The following is a 19,937-nucleotide window of genomic DNA, read 5'->3' on the forward strand; positions in this document are numbered from 1 at the left end:
TGAAAACAAATTGATGGTTTTACCCTATTTTGAGTTTGCTGAATTTGAAGCTGCAGGATACAGCTCTTGCATCCTTGATGGTTTTGAGATAATAAAGATGGCCGCCAAAGTGGCCCCCAAATGGGCCCCCAAATGGCCGTCAAAAACGGAAATTCCCATGTAGGCCCCCTAATTCGTTCTAAATGGTGTAAAATTGAAAACAATTGGTGGTTTTACCCTATCCGAACCTGGTTGATGCAACTCTTGTGTTTTGGGGGTTATGAGACTTCCAAGATGACCGCCAAAATAACTGTCAATATTGAAATTTTTGAGACCCTATTCAGCACCCTTGACATTTTGTTGTTGCCATTCTTGCATTCCTTAGGGTTTTCAGATGTCCAAGATGACCGCCATAATAATTGGCAGAAATTGAAATTCCAATGTTTTTTTTTTCTAAATGGTGAAAATTTGAAATTAAATTGGTCTCACCCCATTTCGAGGGTGCTGAAGGTTTTGAGATATTTACAAATGTCCTGTATAAACGAAAATTCCTTGATATTTTCTTATAAATTGTGAAATATTGTGCTTTAACGTGAAGCGAGGGATTAAAAGCAATAATCCGTATTCTTGAATTCAACTCGATTGAGCAAATTTGTCAAATCAGCCAACAATTAATGGCATCCAAAATGACCGTGACAATGGTATTGTGATATACTGAGATATTACGATATGTCTCAAACTGAACTTTAACACGCAATGGAAAGAAAAATGATAATGACATCATACTGAAACGTACAAACACAAAGATAAGACTGAATTTTTTTATGCACAATTGTTATAAAGTAATGCCTGTGGTAGCCAATAAGGGCTCCGTAGACTGATGTGAAGTTAATCCTTTTTGGCTATAAGAGTAATATCAAATTATGACCTGCTGGTATTTGGTGTTGAAATTTGTCTTGTATTCTAATGAGTCTCGCCGCGTACTCTATGAAACTTGTGGCATATTCTGATTACGTCACTATAAATGGTTGCATCCATGACCATTATAGTAGATATCAATATAGGGGTAATTTCAAAAGCACTCTACGTGATTATGATATTCGTAAGTACTGGACTATCAAATATTATCTTACATGTTGTCATTTGTTTGTTTGGTTTTTTTTTTACTACGCGTTACCAGTGATTTTTCCATCCCCTCGTGTGTATATATGATATCGTCACTTGGGCGACAAGCCCTGTATCTGAAATTTTAGTGAAAATGACTTTTTTGAATAAACAGTCAGATAATCAGTTAATGATGTCCTGTCCAAACCTTAGCTATCTTACCCCAAAAATGAAGCTACCATTGCATATCAAAGGAAAAGTTCTCTCATTTGTTATAGTGCTTTGGCTGCCATGTTTATTTGCTTATTGATTTTGTTTTTGTTTTTCTCTCCTGAACATGTGACGTTCTGTAGATACGAGGTTTGTCGCCCCATTTATTATATATGATATTACATCATATTGAAGAAAAATTTGAAGCAGAACTATAAAAACTTCCAACTCTTGTCTTCAACAATGTCATCAACACCACCAATATAAACCAATCAACCAATGTGAGTGTTCATGGATGAAACGATTAAACTGTTCATGGATTAAAACAGGTAATGTTGGGAATTTCAGTAAACTTGTCTACATCACTATCACAATATGATCGAGATGGGTATGTCTTGTCCACTGATTGTTAGTGTTCAAAACATATCCATGATATGTAGATGAAACAGCGTAATATTCAACCGCATCTGTAGTCTTGCAGGATTCATTCCTGGCACAGCTGTATCTTACAAACTCCAAGATATCCAGTAAAGCTGGTTTCACAGTACAGAATGTTCAAACTGAAGAAGCGGATCTACGGGGGGGGGGGGGGTTGGGGGTTGCAACCCCCCCCAAAAAAAAAAATAAAATAAAAAAAATAAAAAAATCCGGGGACCATTTTTTTTTTATCTTATCTTTTTTTTTTAACTTGTTATTTTATTTTTTTCTATTTATGGCAATGACCTCTATACCAAAAATAGTGGTGTTTTAGATGCAAGAAAATGCCATTTTCACACACAGATTTTCAAAAATTCTCCCTACTGTGGGAGGGGGGACACCCCCCTCCCACACCCTCCCCCCCCCCCTCGCTCACGCTCCCTCGCATACCGCCCCCAGCCCCCTCCTTTATAAAAAGCTAGATCTGCCCCTGAACTGGGATGTACAATATGCGTTCGTTTATCAGCAGAGTATGGTTGGGTTTAGATTTTGCCATTGACGAAAACCTGAAATAGGGTAAACCCATCAATTGTTATCAATTTCTAACCATTCTGGCGAGCATTTTGGCGGCTATCTTGAATATCTCCAAACTCTCAATGATGCAAGGGTGGTATCGTCCAGGTTCGCACTCAGCACAGTGATCGAAATAGGGTAGAATCATCAATAAAAATTAATTGTTCTGAATTGCGAAACATTAAAATTGAAATACGTGGAAATTTCCGGTTTTGGCGGCCATTTTGAAATCGGAATAGGATAGAACCATCAATTGTTCTCAATTTTAAACCATTGAGAATGAAATATGTGAGAATTTCCGGTTTTGGCGGCCATTTTGGCGGCCATCTTGAATATATCAAAATCCTCAAGGATGCAGGAGATGCATCATCCAGATTCGGATTCAGCACCCTCCAAACAGGGTAAAACCATCAATTGTTTTTCAATTTCTTACCATTTAGAAGGAAATACCTCGGAATTTCTGGTTTTAATTGGCGGTCATTTCGGCGGCCACTTTGGCGGCCATCTTGAATATCTCAAAATCCTCAACGATGCAAGAGTTGCATCATCCAGATTTGGATTCAGCACCCTCAAAATAGAGTAAAGCCATCAATTGTTTTCAATTTCTCACCATTGAGAATGAAATACGTGAGAATTTTCCGTTTTGGCGGCCATTTTGGTGGCCATCTTGAATATCTCAAAATCCTCAAGGATGCAGGAGTTGCATCATCCTGATTCGGATTCAGCACCCTCCAAACAGGGTAAAACCATCAATTGTTTTCAATTTCTCACCAATTAGAAGAAAATACATCGGAATTTCTGGTTTTAATTGGCGGTCATTTCGGCGGCCAATTTGGCGGCCATCTTGAATATCTCAAAACCCTCAAGGATGCAAGAGTTGCATCATCCAGATTCGGATTCAGCACCATCTATATAGGGTAAGACCATCAATTGTTTTCAATTTCTCACTATTTAAAAGGGAATATGTAGGAATTTCCGGTTTGGGCGGCCATTTTGGCGGCCATCTTGAATATCTCAAAATCCTCAAGGATGCAAGAAATGCATCATCCAGATTTGGATACAGCACCCTCGAAATAGGGTAAAACCATCAATTGTTCTCAATTTTTCACCATTTAGAAGGAAATACATGGGAATTTCCGGTTTGGGCGGCCATTTTGGCGGCCATCTTGAATATCTCAAAACCCTGAAGGATGCAAGAGTTGCATCATCCAGTTTCGGATTCAGCACCCTCGAAATAGGGCAAAACCATCAAAGAACATTGGGTGGACGGTAAAACAAGGTTAGGCCCAAAAAGTGGCTTTGGCACCCAGACTATACCAACAGCCAACCTAGTAGCTGAAATACGCGATGTACAGGTATCATTACTAAATTACCAATATTGTAAAACTTATCAATGTACTAGTATCAATATGGCCATAAATAAAAGCTGTAAAATATGGAGTAGGATCGACACTATGTCACCGTAATGTGAACGATGTGTGAAGCATGCATGCTTATCCATGGCTTTTGTTTGCTCTTCACGAGGCCAGCCAGGATAGCATAGCTACACTGTAGCTAGCTAGCTAGCTAGCTAGCAAGCCTTTTGCATAGGCAGCAGCTGCAGCTGCAGAGAGGCTCTCGCAATGGACTCGCGTGTGTGCACAGCGATCGGATCGGAGCGCGCTTGCCCGTTGCGCGCTGTGTGTGCAAGTCCATTGCTCTCTGTGTGCGTGTGCTGAAATTATAGCGAGCTGCCTTTTGCAAAAAGGCTCGCACTGTGCACACAAGCATGGTACAAGCAAGGAGGTTCAAGAGAATGGAGTCACAACTGTCGTATTCCCTTTGAAGTCACGTTTGATGCCGCCACTCGAAAGTATTTGAAGCATGTGGCAAACTGGATCTGCCGCGCAGATAGGAAGACAATTGACTCATGTCTCATTGCATAATCATCAGCCACTTTCTAACGAAAATATGTCTTTGTGATGGTAATTACTTTTCGCCATCCCTACTTATAAAAGATAGGTGGTATATAATGGTAAAGACACAGGGATGCGCGAATAGAAATTGCGCAAAAAATGATGAAATGAAATGAAAATTACTCGACTGGCCGTGCCCGGCCACTAATCTGATATATCTATTAATATAGAATTATACTCGAAGATTATTCCATATCAGTTTTATTTGGAGGAATTAAGTGGAAAAGTGATAAAACCGGCTTTCCGGGAGGGTACAGTTTTAAACACTTTCACATGATACAGCTCTGATTTACACTTTTGCACATATTTCTTGAAGGGATTGACCTTTGTTTAATGAGCTTTATCATTAAGTGAGATTTCGTTTCATTTAATAGATAAACAAGCAAATTATAGCCAACATTAAGTTCACGTTCAAAATGAATCTTCAGATTGCTCAGCAAGACGGCGGCATCAAACCCCGCCACCAAAGGCACAGATGCACCTGTGGAATTCTTTTGTACATCAATAGAAAAGTGACAACTGTTTGAATAATTACAGCCAGTTGGAACTCCATCTCTTAAACCTCCTTGGTACAAGAGACACACATGTTACTGGTAATCCCTCCAGGCGAAACAACAGTGAGTGTAATTACCGTACGCACCTTAGGTCTCGCCGTACGATCCCTCTGCTACACTTGTTGATGTTTTTCTTATTTTTCGTAATGAACCTTCCAGTCTGACATGCGTCAATATTATTATTATTATTATTATTATTATTTATTCGGCAATTCAATATACAATACAAGTTGACATAAAATACAAACAGAAAATCGTATTACATGATATGAAAATTGTGGTGGTTCCAGGTGCATGCTGCTGGTTGCCAGGGGAGGAAAAGGCAAACTTAATCACCGAGGCTCGAGACCTTCCTCCCCGACCAGTGCATGCACCCAGAATCAGCTATATCAATGTAAAACAGATACAAACATTATCAAATAAAACATTATTACACAAAAATGCTCTGAATTCAAACACAAATATGACTAAAATTATAACTGAATATAACCGATGCCCTATCCTGACCTGATGGTGTAAGCTCATCCAGCAAAACTGGTGATTTGATATTCTTTCAAAAAACAAAACAAAACAAAAATATCACTGAAGGTGATTAATACCCCCGCCCCGTGACGACAGTCTTACCCAAGTAATGATCTTTCCTTGATCTTCTGCCATTTAAATGCCGTTACCATGGCAACGCAGCTTCCGACACGTCCGAAAAATATGTCTTGCACATCTTCCCACCAAGACTATTGTGTGTGCCACATTTCATAAGCTTTTGTCAAAAACCGAGGAAGTAGTTCAATCCACAAGATCTTTCCTTGATCTTCCGCCATTAATATGCCGTTACCATGGCAATGCAGCTTCCGACACGTCCAAAAAATATGTCTTGCACATCTTCCCACCAAGACCAATGTGTGTGCCACATTTCATGAGCTTCAGTCGAATACAGAGGAAGTAGTTCAATCCGCAAGATCTTTCCTTGATCTTCTGCCATTTATATGCCGTTACCATGGCAACGCAGCTTCCGACACGTCCGAAAAATATGTCTTCCACATCTTCCCACCAAGATCAAGGTGTGTGCCACATTTCATAAGCTTTGGTCAAAAAACTGAGGAAGTACTTAAATCCGCAAGATCTTTCCTTGATCTTCTGCCATTAATATGCTGTTACCATGGCAACGTACATTCGGGTACTGTCAAAAAATGCGTCTTGCACATCTACAACCAAAGGCACACATCTGTACCAAGTTTCATGGAAATTGGGCAAAAACTGAGGAAGTAGTTTGCAACACAAAATTTTCCATCATTTTGGCTCATAATATGTGAGCTGTTACCATGGCAACATACTTTTTGTCACTGTCAAGAAATGTGTCATGCTGACCTATATCCTAAGACAAACATTCAATATGAATTCCATGAGAATTGGAAGAACACTGATGAAGCAGTTTTGCCATGAAGCATTTTGCCCTATATTTTACCAATAACATACCGTTACCATGGCAACGCACTTTTTGCCACTGCGGAAATATGTGTCTTGCACATTAACATATTCAGATGAACATCTGTACCTAATTTCATAAAAATTGATCAAAAACTGTGGGAGGAGTTCGCAACGCAAGATTTGTACCCATTTTTGCCCATAATATGCCGTTACCATGGCAACGTACTTTTGGGTGCTGTCAAAAAATACATCTTGCACATCTACAACCCAAGGCACACATCTGTGCCAAGTTTTATGGGAATCAGTTGAAAACTGAGGAAGTAGTTCGCGACGCAAGATTTGCAACGGACCGACCGCCCGACCGCCCGACCGCTCGAACGTCCGCTGATTCCTATATTGACCGATTCGGGTTCGTTGAGGGCAGCAGACATTTTATGGCACTGGGCGCAGCCATGAGCTCAAATTGCGGTGTCTCAGCCGACCCCCCCTGCTCTCCCCCACCCCACGGGCAACATGTTTATCGCGCACTTGTAACAAAGGTTCGCGCACTAAGCAAGCATTCGCGCACTCAGTACGAGATGCCCATTGGCTAAAGCAACCATGCATCAGTTTTTCATTCTGCGCGCGTGAGAGGGGTGGGGAGAGAGGAGGGGGGGGTCGGCTGAGACACCGCAGTAATGGCACTGCCCATGCCAAAAATACACATAGCGCGTCACAGAATCGGTCAATACCCCCTTCAAACTTCGTTTGGCGGGGGTATAACAAACAAACAAACAGATGTGTCATTGTGATACCATGGCAGCACATTGCCCGAGGATGATCAGAAATATATTCTGCTCATTTTAAAACTCAACATCCCTCCCAAAATCTCTACGCAGAAACCCAACCAATGGAATGAGCGAAACACTGGTATTTTTTTTCCTAAGAATATGCGAGACACACTATGTATGATAGCAAAGATCGTACTGTACACTCATGAGTACGATGATACATTGAAAGGCGAAACAATAGCAAGTGAGTACCGAGACAAGTCTCGCATTTTGCGTCTTCCATATTTTGCCGATGTCCGATGAATAACGTTAAAGAAAGTATAAAAGGAAACGAAATATAGAGCAAATAAATGCTGCATTCTAGGGAAATTTGGAGCTGAAATAATATATATGACACACGCAATATTTGCGTGGAAATTTTCGTGTTTTTTTTATCTTTTTTATTTTAGGTATGAAAGTAGGGGTGCGTCTTATACACGGGTGCGTCTTATACACAGAACTTTACGGTACTTGAATTCTACTTACGGGTATACTGTGTGACCTGTGTACCAGTCGCGTGGGTGCTGACAACTCAGTGAAGGAATTCCTCTGAAGGAATGGCAGAAGTCCTACAGAATGTCATTATCTTGGCTGCATACAGGGACTGCGAAGTACCTGCGCGGGAGTTGCCTGCGAGGTGCTGCCGCTAAGGGCCTCCCACTGGCGTTCTGCGTTGATCTCTCTGGGCATCCCCGCGACTCACCCGGAAAAAGTTTTGGTCATGCTCAAAACTTGGCTGCGTTTAATGGGACTTGCGTGCGCACCTCCGGGTAACTAAAGGCGAGATACGTGCTAAGTAGGTACTGTCAGGTGCAGACCAACTGCGGAGAGCTCCGGGTAGCAAATTTGTTTCCCCACAAGACAAGCCGAAAAAATTCCCCAGATACGTTATGACAAGGCCTTGAGCATGCTCAAAACTTGTTCCGAGTGAGTCGTGGGGTTCGCTCACAGAGGTACACGCAGAACACCAGTAGGAGACCCTTACCGGCAGCACCTCTCAGGCAACTCTAACGCAAGTACTTCTCAGTACCTGTAACTCACTCGTAACAGAAAACGATCGGTTTCAAAGCTCTCAGGCAGGTCACACGGAATACACGCAAGTAGAAGATAAGCAGCACACGTCTAGTAAACTCGCAAACATTCTTGTCCGCCCCGGGAAATTCTCCTGCGTACTAGAAAATCCCTCCTCGCAACAAGCATGAGTAGCTTGCCCGGAGAGGTGTGACACGGCCTTTATGTACACATAGCATACAGTGGAAAGACAAACACACTTAGTATGAAATATGTGCTACTTCACAATGTGCCCTACTTGCTCAAACATTTTTCATGATCATACCATGCAGTACAGCAGTATGTGGTTATGAACGAAATGACTAGAAGTAAAAATTTACTTTTGAACCCAATTAATCATCACATGGTGTCCAGTAAGAACCTATAGATGTAATGTAAAATCAATTGTGGCAGATCCATTGGCCATCATGCCTGGCAAATTTTCTTTGCTTTCAGCTGCTACAGTGCTAGTTTTGTGTAATTACAAATATTTTAGCGAATTACTAGGTCCGTCACATTTTTAGATGATTTGGTTTCCTCAATTCAAGGCTAATGCTTGTCCAATTGTAATATTTTGTTTTTTCTTGACCTGTTAAGGACACACTGATTTTGCTGCAACACGCACTTCCCATAGACACCTGCCACAGTATACTCGGGACTCGACCTCAATGGGATAACGTTGTTAAATTTGTCGTCCACAAATCAAGATTCAAGGGGTGTGGGTAAATTGTTCCAGGTAACTGAATGAACACTTGGCTGGAAAAAACAAAACAAAAACAAACAAAAAACTAGAAATGTCGCTATGGCGACTAGTATGCCTCCGCCATAATGCATGATTCTCCTAATAGGTCTATACCGGTAGTACATGTGGACAATGTGTGATTACATTTTCACAAAATTGGCAAAATATTAAAATGACATGTTTGTCACAAATGTGTTGAATGTTCACCTTCCTTAACCTACATTAAATTGGATGAACAGGAGAACATTAACTTTGACCCTTTCATAAGTTTATGCATTGAGTAGTTTTCAAGGTATGGAGAAAAAGTGCAATTTCTGTATTGAATAGTAAATTGTTACCATTTTCATCTGGCCTTTGACCCCAAAATTCATAAGAGAATCACTGTCAGGCACAACATGCATAAATTTGTACTTAGTTTCAAGATAACTTGATCCACTTCCGAGATATGGAGGAAGAAGTAAGTTCAGCACTTTCAATTGATCTTTGACCTTTTGACCTTTGACCTTTTTGGCAAAAAAAAAAAAAAAAAAAAAAAAAACCTTCCCACAGAATCTTTATTCGGATATACATGCATACACTAAATTTAAAAAAAAAAATAATCCTGCTGGCATTGCATATATACGAAGGAAATAGTAAAATTTTGAAGTGTTGCCCTTGACCTTTCACCCCATGAACCCAAAACTGCCTAGATAATCACTGCCAGTCAGTGCATGCATATATACTATGGTCAATGAAGATACCTTAAACAATTTCCAAGATATGGAGAAAACTAGAAATGTCGCTACGGCGACTGGTGCATGCCTCCGCCATAATGCATGGTTCTCCTAATAGGTCTACAGTACAATGTCTTGACAATGTGTGATGACAGTTTCACACAACTGGCAAAATATTAAAATGACAGGTTTGCCACAAATGTGCTGAATGTTCACTTTCCTATAACTAAGTTCAATTGGATGAATGATTAAAACATCAGAGAGCAGGTATTTGTGGGAACTGATGATTTTTACTTGACTTCTGACCCTTTTATAAGTTTATGCATTGAGTAATTTTCAAGATATTGAGAAAAAGTATAATTTCAGTATTAAATGGTAAAATACTATTATCTAAACCTGGCCTTTGACCTTTGACCTCACAGCTCCAAAGAGAATCACTGTTAGGTAGAACATGCATAAATATGTAAGTTTCATGATAATACCTTGAGTTACTTCTGAGATATGGAGGAAGAAGTGCAATTTAGCACTCTCACTTGACCTTTGACCTTTGACCTTTTGGCAAGAAACTTCCCACAGAATATATATTGGGTTATACATGCGTACATCAAGTTAAAAAAAATCCTTCAGGCATTGCATGAATATAAGGAAAGTAGTGATATTTTGAGGAGTTGACCTTGACCTTTGACCCATGACCCCCAACTTCCCTAGATAATCACTGCCCATCGGTATATGCATATATACTAAGTTCCATGAAGATACCTTGAACCATTTGCGAGATATGGAGAAAAACATGAAATTTCAACCTTTTTTCACAAAATAACGTGTGACCTTTGACCTTTGACCCCATGACACTAAAATCAAAACAAAGTATCATCCCCCCGGGATATACCCTCATACCAAGTTTGATGCAAAACCACCTCACGGTTCTTGAGATATCGACAAAAACAAAACGGGACGGACGTACGGACGGACGGACGGACGGACGACCCGAAAACATAATGCCTCTGGCCACTTTGTTGGCGGAGGCATAAAAATGAAATTTTCACATTTTTACTTGATCTTTTGACCTTTGACCTCTGACCTCATGACCCCAAACTTTCACCAGAGAATCTTAATTGGGTAATACATGTATACACTAGGTTTCAAGATAATATCTTCAGGCATTGCATAGATATGGGGGAAATAGTGAAATTTTAAGCATTTGACCTTGACCTTTTGACCTTTGACCTTGAGCATGTGCACCTCAAAGTTGATAGGCACAACTTCACCCCCTAATACACATACATGCCAAGTTTCATTAGGATACCTCAAAAGGTTTTTTAGTTACGCTGTCCACAAAATTCATTACGGACGGACGGACGGACAACCCGAAAACAATGCCTTCGGCACCACTTCTTGGCGGAGGCATAAAAACTGATCTGGATATTCAACCAACAGTGAATGGTGAATAATTTCAAGGGTGGCTTCTTGTTCCTTGATACCAAGATTGCATAAAGAAAGACTGTGGATGAAGTCTACCTTTACTGTCCTTAGGTAGTAGTAAGTACCTAGCTAGACTAACGAAGACTGGATCATGTCCCCTCTTAGACATGGCTTGTGCTGAAAGGGTGGGTTGGGTGGTGGCGCGTCGCGTTAATTGGAACACCACCCTTCGTCCAAAGCCCCCCCCCCCCCCCCCCCCCCCCGGTTTTGCTGAAAGGGTGCGTTGGTACTTTTTCTCATGTAATATTAAAAGACGAGTTTTGAATTTATATTTAACCTTCAAACAACCATTTCAAAGAGGCTATCGTCCGGATAGGTTTAAACTCTATTACCACTTGGTCTACAGCCAGTTGGTCTAATAGACTGTTTAATATCAGTTGGTCTAATAACCAGTTGGTCTAGTCATCATCCGATAGTCTCTTTAAAATGGTTGTTTGATATATATTAAATATAAATTCAAAACTCGTCTTTTAATATTACATGAGAAAAAGTACCAACGCACCCTTTCGGCAAAACCGGGGGGGGGGGGGGGGGGGGGGCTTTGGACGAAGGGTGGGATTCCAGGCAACGCGACGCGACCCAACGCTCCCAACGCACCCTTTCGGCAAAACCGGGGGGGCTTTGGACGAAGGGTGGTGTTCCCATTAACACAACGCGCCACCATCCAACCCACCCTTTCGGCACAAGCCCTTAGACATTTTCTCTGTGCCTGCAATGAGTAAAGAATGAGCTTCATGAGTCTCTCACTGGAAGACAAGGTGCCAAGTGAGTCCAGGGAACATTTTCCTTGTATTTTGCTGATCAGCTTCAATACTACCATCATCACTCATACTCACCATCAATCATAAACCTGGGACTCCATACAATCATGACAACACTACAAACAATTCCAAATACATGTATGTGGCCTAACCATTCAGTGAAGCTTATTAGGTAATTTACCGAAAAAAAACAAATGTTAAGTGAGTAAAATGTTAGAGTATCCTACCTCCTTCATGAAGACTTAAACTGGAACTTTCAGTAGAAGCAAAAGCTTGCTGGAAACTTTGAGCCTGAGTTCTTTTACTTCAGTTGAAGCCAGCTTCACAACATTCGTGAAGCGTTGGTACTTTGATACGCATAGTACAGCTTGTAATTTGCTCGATTGACAACGATATTCAAATCAACTTGACATTGTCATTCAAAAACCAAACTTCTATTCCAATCCAGTCACACCCAAAAAGTCGCACTCCTCGATTTTATGCGAGGGCTCAAAAAAAGGTGAAATGGGTCAACAGAAACAATCTTGAGTTTTTCAGATTTTCTAAAAGAGCTATCATTCTTCTACATTATTCTTTAGTTTGGGATCATAACATTAATGGGAAAGTGCATTTTCTGCAGTTTTTCTGCAACCCTTTTTTGGGAGAGAGTGAATGATCAGGTATGTCTGAAAGGCCCCTTTTAATCTCTTGAAATCCTTTGCATATCCTCAATTTCAAGTCTAATAACTTTTAAAAGGATAATGCTACTGCTTTAAAAGTTGGCATTAATCATGGACAGAACATATTAATATAACATGCTCAAATTCAGCTTAATCTGATAATCCCTGCGATGTTGCTGCTCCAGTGGTTTATGTAATGTGTTTTGTCCCTTTCATTGCACAGTGCACACCTAGCACGCCTTGGTAAAGATCATGTGCTTGAATAGACTCTGTACTTCAGAGCCTCTTTTCTCATTTCACACTTTTCCAGAGTGTGCTTTCTTTCCAGTATTTAGATAGGTTAGGGGAGTTCATTTGAAATGAGTTATAATTCATTTCGAAGATTAGAGTCTGCTCTGTTAGAATCTGCCCTTAAAGGGACTGTACAGTACTGGTTGAGGTGGGGATTCATGTTTTGAACATTTTTAAGTGAGATAATGAAAAGCCTCTTGTGAAATATGAAAGAGCATGTAATTTTAAGAAGGATTCAACGTTTATTTGATGAAAATTGGTTTTCAAATGGCTGAGATATCAAAAAAAGTGCTAATAATAAAAGGCAACATGCCCCAACTTTATTAGGATCTCTTTGTTTCACCTTGTTTTTGGATATCTCAGCCATTTCAAAACCGATTTTCATCGAATAAACTTTTGATACCCCTTAGAACTGCATGCTCTTTGACATATCATAGAGTGGTTTCTGAATATCTCGCAAAACGTTAAAAGCTAAATCCTCACCTCGACCAGAACTGTACAGTCCCTTTAACTAAAAATCAATATCTGGCGACATTTTGTTGGTTTTGTGATGCAGGGTCACAAATGTGTCACATCTCTGTAAAAGCCAGACAGCTCTTTCCACCTCTCTGCACAATTTACAAATTGTAACCACAAACTGGATGAAAATATTGTCAAGTTTGATTGTGCTGAACTGCTATGTGCATACAGCACTCCATGTTGTCCCAATGATGTGCCATGCACCGCACTGGATATTTTGGCTCATCAATACACAGTTTACGTTATCTTTGCTCTGATTGGCTAAATGCAATATTTGATATGAATTTCATCGAATCACCTACGAATTGATGTTAGATGGCTGTGAATGGCATCAAAATCAATTAGCAAGTTTTTCGTTAATCAATGTGCAAGTCTTTACAAAATGAAAATTCACAAATATGATACGCATATTAAAGAAAACACACTTTTAAGACCAAACCGTGCATTGCAACAAAACTGAACAAAAATCGGGGTCATCCCATGGCCTAATGTGCCAGAGCAAGCGGTTTCTTTTTGTTGAAAGTTTTCCATTCTACCCTGCTCCCCCTTCCCCAAGTCTGGCACCTTGCCATCGTACATACTCCTGCTCGTGTACGTACCCCCATGATTTTTTTATCACGGCTACTACTAAAACACTGATCAATTCAGTGCTTATTTATGTCGATGTAGGGCAATTTGTCAATCAGTTGCAATGAAAACATCTTGACGGCAGAATTTCATGAATATGAATAATTAAGCAGTACCTGCTGCATGCTATGAGGATTAGAACCAACACTTGCTGTCGAGCGAAAGCTCGGTGGTCTGGTAGAGATGACACCTGTCCAGGGATCAGGAGGTTGTAAGTTTGAATCCTGCTCGAGAACGTACGCCCATGATTTTTTATCATGGCTACTACTAAAACACTGATCATTTCAGTGATTATTTATGTCAATGTACGGCAATTTGTCAATCAGTTGCAATGAAAACATCTTGATGGAAGAATTTCATGAATTTGAATAGTTTAACAATGACGAAAGATTAAGTTTGCACATCAACGTACAACAGCTGGCACATGTGCCAAATTTCAAGCCAAATGCTCAAAGACTGAGGGAGTTAGCTGAATCTATAATATTTTTGTATTCTTTTTAGTGAAAAAATGCTGTTACCATGGAAATGCATTGTTCAACTGACAGAAGATGTGTTCTGCACATCTACATACTGTAGTGATCACATATGCCAAAATGCAAGTCAAATACTAAAAAACTCTGGGAGTTAGGTCAATCCACATATTTTTGTATGATTGGTATAACAGATTTATTCACCAAAAAAAAAGACGTCCTGCACAACCACACATTACACTGATCGTATCTCAAATTTCAACTGAACTGCTATAAAACTGAGAGAATAGTTCGATCCACAACATTTTGAAAGAGCTTTTTTTTTAATTATGCATTGCTAACGAAAAAGATATCTTGCACATCTTCCTTTGATAGCGGTCACACATGCCAAATTTGGGGTTAATTGCTCAAAATATTAGAGTAGTTCAATCTAAATATCTTTATGAAATTATGCCGTTGCCATGGCAATGCATTATGTGATAATAATGAAAATGGTGTCTTGCACATCTACCTTTGATAGCGGTCACACGTGCTAAATTTGGGGTCAATTGCTCAAAAAATGAAAGTGGTTCGATCCACAAGAGTTTACAACACACTGACCGACTGACTGACTGACCAACCGACCAGCCACCCGCCCTCAGAGTGATTCCTATATACCCCAATACACACTACCTATGTGTGGATGGGGGTATAATAATTGCTAGAACGTGATTTCAAAAGCACCTGGAAACAAAATAAGCTAATGCTTTGAGCTAAGGGAGAAAAAATACCAGCAGACAAATACATAGTACTTGTGAGAACAGTAAATGCTCCTATGTGGAAGACATCAGACCCTGGGCTTTCATATTATATCTATACATCAAAATGCCTGTCATACATATAAGCTAGAATTCTTCATGACACATGACTATATGCAACACAACAAGTTTATCTGCTGAGGGCAAACTCTACGGCCTGTATTCTGCTAAAAACTTAGACCGCGTTTAAATCAACGTCTAGGTCTAAACTGGGTGTAAACCTGGGTTTAAAACACCAGTTACACCCACTTTAGTCTCAGTTTAATTTGTATTCTCCTAAGTCAAGCTGTAGTCTAAATCGGGTTTAAATTAAACCTACCCAGGAGGAGGTTTATTTCGAGTTTGATTCGAGTCTAACGATGGCTGAACAAGCAGCACAATATCAGCACGCAGAGCGTGCATTGAATCGACGGCATGTATGGAACGAGTGGCTGGATACTAACGTTACAGCTAGCTGGCCGCTCGCCGCGTGTATGCGAGATACTGTCACAGGGTCTCTCTCCGGAACATACCCCGCATTCACATTGGTCCCCGCGAGGCGGGGAAAGTCCCGAGCTGTGGGACTTTCTCCTCAAAAACCATAATGTGAACGCTCGCTGGGACTTGTCCCCTCGTCCCCGCGAAGCAAGGCGGGTACGGGGACAAGATTTGGAGGGGAGAGTGACCTTGGGGCGCAATTGATAGCGTCCAGCTGTGGTCATCAAATGTGCGCATGCGCTATGCCTGGATTCAAGTGGCAGAGCTCGCTCCAAGCCCCAAAATGCCCCCACAGCTCGGGGACAGATGAGATACCAATGTGAACGGTCAGTCGTAAAAAAGATAAGATCTCTTGTGGCTGTCCCCGCGTCGCGGGGACCAATGTGAACGCGGGGATAGTCGTATGTGGTATAGTTATTAAGAGATTGTGATTGTGATGTACTGGGTCTGAGAAGTGTGAGAAGACATGTATTGTTCCTTTGAGATTCCATGATAGATGAGGTTGGTAGCGGGCCTCACGGACTGTTGAAGGGATGTTGAAGCATGACAGACTGCACTAAGACTCAAGATTCCGGTTCACAATGACTTTATTAAGGCGACATGACACTCGCCTGCTCCACATAACATTCAATACATATACACGGTATAACATTGTCATCCTTGTGATCTGCCGAAGTCTGACACTAATTCCCGAACTTGATCTCACTCACAGTAATCTGCCTATCTGAATGCAATCTCAATCTCTAGCTCAATCTGCAATCTTGTCTCAATCTGCCTAACAAAGGGAAACCCTGCTCTATTTATAGTGCCCTTGGCAGTGACCATCAGTAGAGGTACCTGTCAATCACGTTTACAAAGCAGACCGTCAAATTAGACACACCAGACCCAGCGTAAACAAGAAACAAAGAACAAGAAGGGAGAGGAGGAGAGAGAGAGACTAGACGGGGAACAAAGAACAACATAGGAGAGGGGAAGAGAGATGGACCAGATTACAAACAAAGAACAACATAGGAGAGGGGAAGAGAGAGAGACTGGACAAGAACAAAGAACAACATAAGCGAGTGAGAGAGGAAGAGGAGACGAGAGACAAAGAACAACATAAGAGACAATAGACAAGCTAATTAAGTCGAAGAGAAGAGAAGAGACAGAGAAGATGCTGAGCTGGCAGTTTACCTAGCTTACACAACAGAGCATATGTGACCCGCTACAACAAAATGATCCTAAAGTCGGGCGAGGTCGATTATTTGAAAATTGCATGATATAATCCCCTAATCTTTCTGCGTTAAATTGATATATAACACATTTTATAAAAATAATCGGCTGCGGAGATATCGATGTTTAAAAGAGAGCATGTCGAGACGTCTGGAAAATCACTGTTTCGAGAAAAGTGCCCTAAAAGTCTTCCTTTCAACGCAATCGCGATCAAGGGACACACAAGTGAGTTTTCACCTCTGGACAATAGAAGGTAAGCCCTAGCAACCCCCGAAGAGTTCATTCAAGCACATCAGCGTCGGCGGTCTCCTCACCAACCAATCAGTGACCAGGATGTGAGAAGCGGCCGAGCATAGCGCACTCCGCTGGCACGCACCAGTCGACTGGGCAGTGTGCGAGCTTCATGCCTCGGTTAGCAGCAAGCGGCAAACTGACCAATGAGATCACTCTGGTCGTTGTTAGGGGCGGAACCTACCTGTGGCGCTCAATCCAAATTTTCAAACAAGTTTCTGCTTTGTTGAAACGCCAAAAAAACATGGCTCAGAAAAACGCTATTTTAAAATCTTTCCTTTGATCATTTTGCTTCAAAATTTCGACAGAAGATAGAAGACATGTTAGACTCCAATAATATATCAAAATCTGAAAATCGTAAGTTTTGACCAATTTTAATGCTCTGACTTCAAACTCGATTTTCACGGCTTCGACCGAGCGCGACTTTAGGACCTTTTTGTTGTAGCGGGTCACATATTACCTAGCTTACATAACAAAAACACAACACAGTACTGAACGCTATACTTAATCATATTCGTAGAAATATAAAACCGTTACAATACTAACATTAGTAGATAATTCAGTTGTGGTCTAGTATAAGTGCCGGTAGGCCTATGTAGGACTTGGTTTAGGCCTACGCCTAGCTTATCCATGGGTCAACATAGTGCTGGCCTGATGAGCTCAGCTGGCAACAGCACGGTATAATTGCCTTGGTACGAGTTTCCTACGAAATGAATACTCAACTACCGAAACTTACTAAATTGTTAGAAACATCTAACATTAGACTATCATTTACGATGAAAATAAACTAAGGCTAGAGGAGTCTAGAGGGTAGAGCCTGAGGTCGATCTTGGCCTAGAATAGAGAACCTAGTAGACTATAATTCCAATGCTGTAGGAAAGGCCTAACAGTTAGATCTGGGTAACGTTAGAATCTAACAGTTACTTCTAATTTCGAGACAGGGTTGTTTATTTCTAATTCTTAAAATGGTTTCCATATTTCATTAACTCACAATCTTTCGGGTGCTTAAGTGCATGCCTTGGAAGAAGAGCTTTTATTCAATTTCCTAACTCAAGGTCCTGGTTTGGTCAATCATCAATCTATTCCAAAATCACGATTTAATTGACTTCCATGTCCCACCCAGCGCACACAGCAACAATAGGGAGTTTTCGATTGGGTGAACGAGAGGGTTGCGACGCCAAGCGCAACCGTACGTCAAGGCATCACGTCTGTACGTTGACCCACTGCTAAAACACATTTCGATTTCGGGCGTCACGTCTCGTGGCGTGTGCAGGAGGCAACCTGTGCCTTGGATGCACATATGCAGAATTTGTGACTTGTTTCTGCACTTGTAATATTTATTTTGTCTTTGACTAAATGCCGAATAAGTATCCTGGGAGGAATAATGTGGATTTTAAAACATGATGCATGGTAAGACTACAAGGTAAATGCACTGCTGCACTAGGCCAAAAGCACCAAGATCTGATTGCGTACAGCATTACGTGTAAATGCATGTGCGGGAGTACGGTATGCAGTTGCAAAGTGCGAAACAGTGAAAGTGGGCAAATAAAGTAGGTACCAGAGGCTGTAGTTTGTATGTCAGCGCTGTTGCTGTGACGTATCAAGATCATAAGCTTTCATGTAATTAGAATATCAATATTCTCTCGAAAGAAAAAGGAAAACAGGTGAACTGAGCATGGATTTCCCAAGAGTCATCATGCTCTTTCGCACGTTTTTCGTCTATCACGAGAGGAGTGTGACATCATAGATAAGGAGGGTTGAGCGCGGCGCGAGTGAATTGGGTGGACGGTGATGACCGGGGTTAACGCGTTCGAAATTTGGGTGATGAGCCGAGGGTCGACATTCACGCATGCGCAGTACGTAAAAATTGCGTCGACCCACGGTAACGCCTGGCTCAACATGCAAATCGAAAAGTGATTAGTGTCGCCGGTCGGCGCAGCGGCGCGATGGCTCTGCTGGCTATTCAAAGCTAGCTAGTAGATAGGAATAGCGCTATGCTCACCATGTATCCTGTGATGTGCGCCGCACATCACGTACACACAAGCAAGGAAGTACAGTCCAGCAATGTACAGAGCCTCTTCTGACGAGTCGTCGCAAGAAAACAAAAACAAAAAAACACAAAAACAAAAAACCCAGCATGCACTTATTTGATATAAATACCGGTAAAAGTATTCACCATCCAAGAAAGTCAAACTCATGTGGCTGATACACTGCCAATAACAGATTTAGGTGAATTTGTGGAGCGAAAAGTGCTCAAAGAGGGAGAGTTCCTTCTTCCACTGAGGGCACCATGTTGGCTTGACCCAAGACTAATTCAGGTTTAATCTAAACCCGAAACAGACTCATAATAATAATAATATGAATTCATATTGCGCTAAATCCACTCCATAGAGTGCTCAAAGCGCTACATACTATCATTATTTCCCTGGTTTCTGAATACATTATTTCCCGCCAGCACTGACAGTTCTCACTCTCCACTCCCTGGGAAGCATTCCAGCCAGTCGCAATTTTACAGGCACGCACATGCTGATCAACCAACATAAACATTCTCATCCTACCGGGTACCCATTTATACTCCTGGGTGGAGAGCAGCAATGTAGATAAATTGCCTTGCTGAATGGCAAACATGTCTGACTTTTGTGGGGCTCGAACCCATGAACCTAAATCACGCTCACACGATTCAGAAATGTGCGCTCTTACCACTCGGCCTTGACACCTCCACGAGACTTGGGTTTAACTAAACCTTGCTAGCAGAATGCAAGGTTAAACTTCAGGTCTAGCTTAATCACAGGAGAGTCTAAAATGGGTTTAAACCTTGGT

At 41.2% G+C, this 19,937-nt stretch overlaps 1 protein-coding gene across 1 annotated transcript in view; it reads right to left on the reverse strand.

The window, feature by feature from the left end:
• LOC140230890 (uncharacterized) overlaps nucleotides 1–19,937 on the reverse strand; it is a 297,769-nt gene that overhangs the window by 212,038 nt on the left and 65,794 nt on the right. The window lies entirely within an intron of this gene.

This window comes from Diadema setosum, chromosome 7 (assembly GCF_964275005.1).
Source record: "Diadema setosum chromosome 7, eeDiaSeto1, whole genome shotgun sequence".
Taxonomy (NCBI): Eukaryota; Metazoa; Echinodermata; class Echinoidea; order Diadematoida; family Diadematidae; genus Diadema; species Diadema setosum.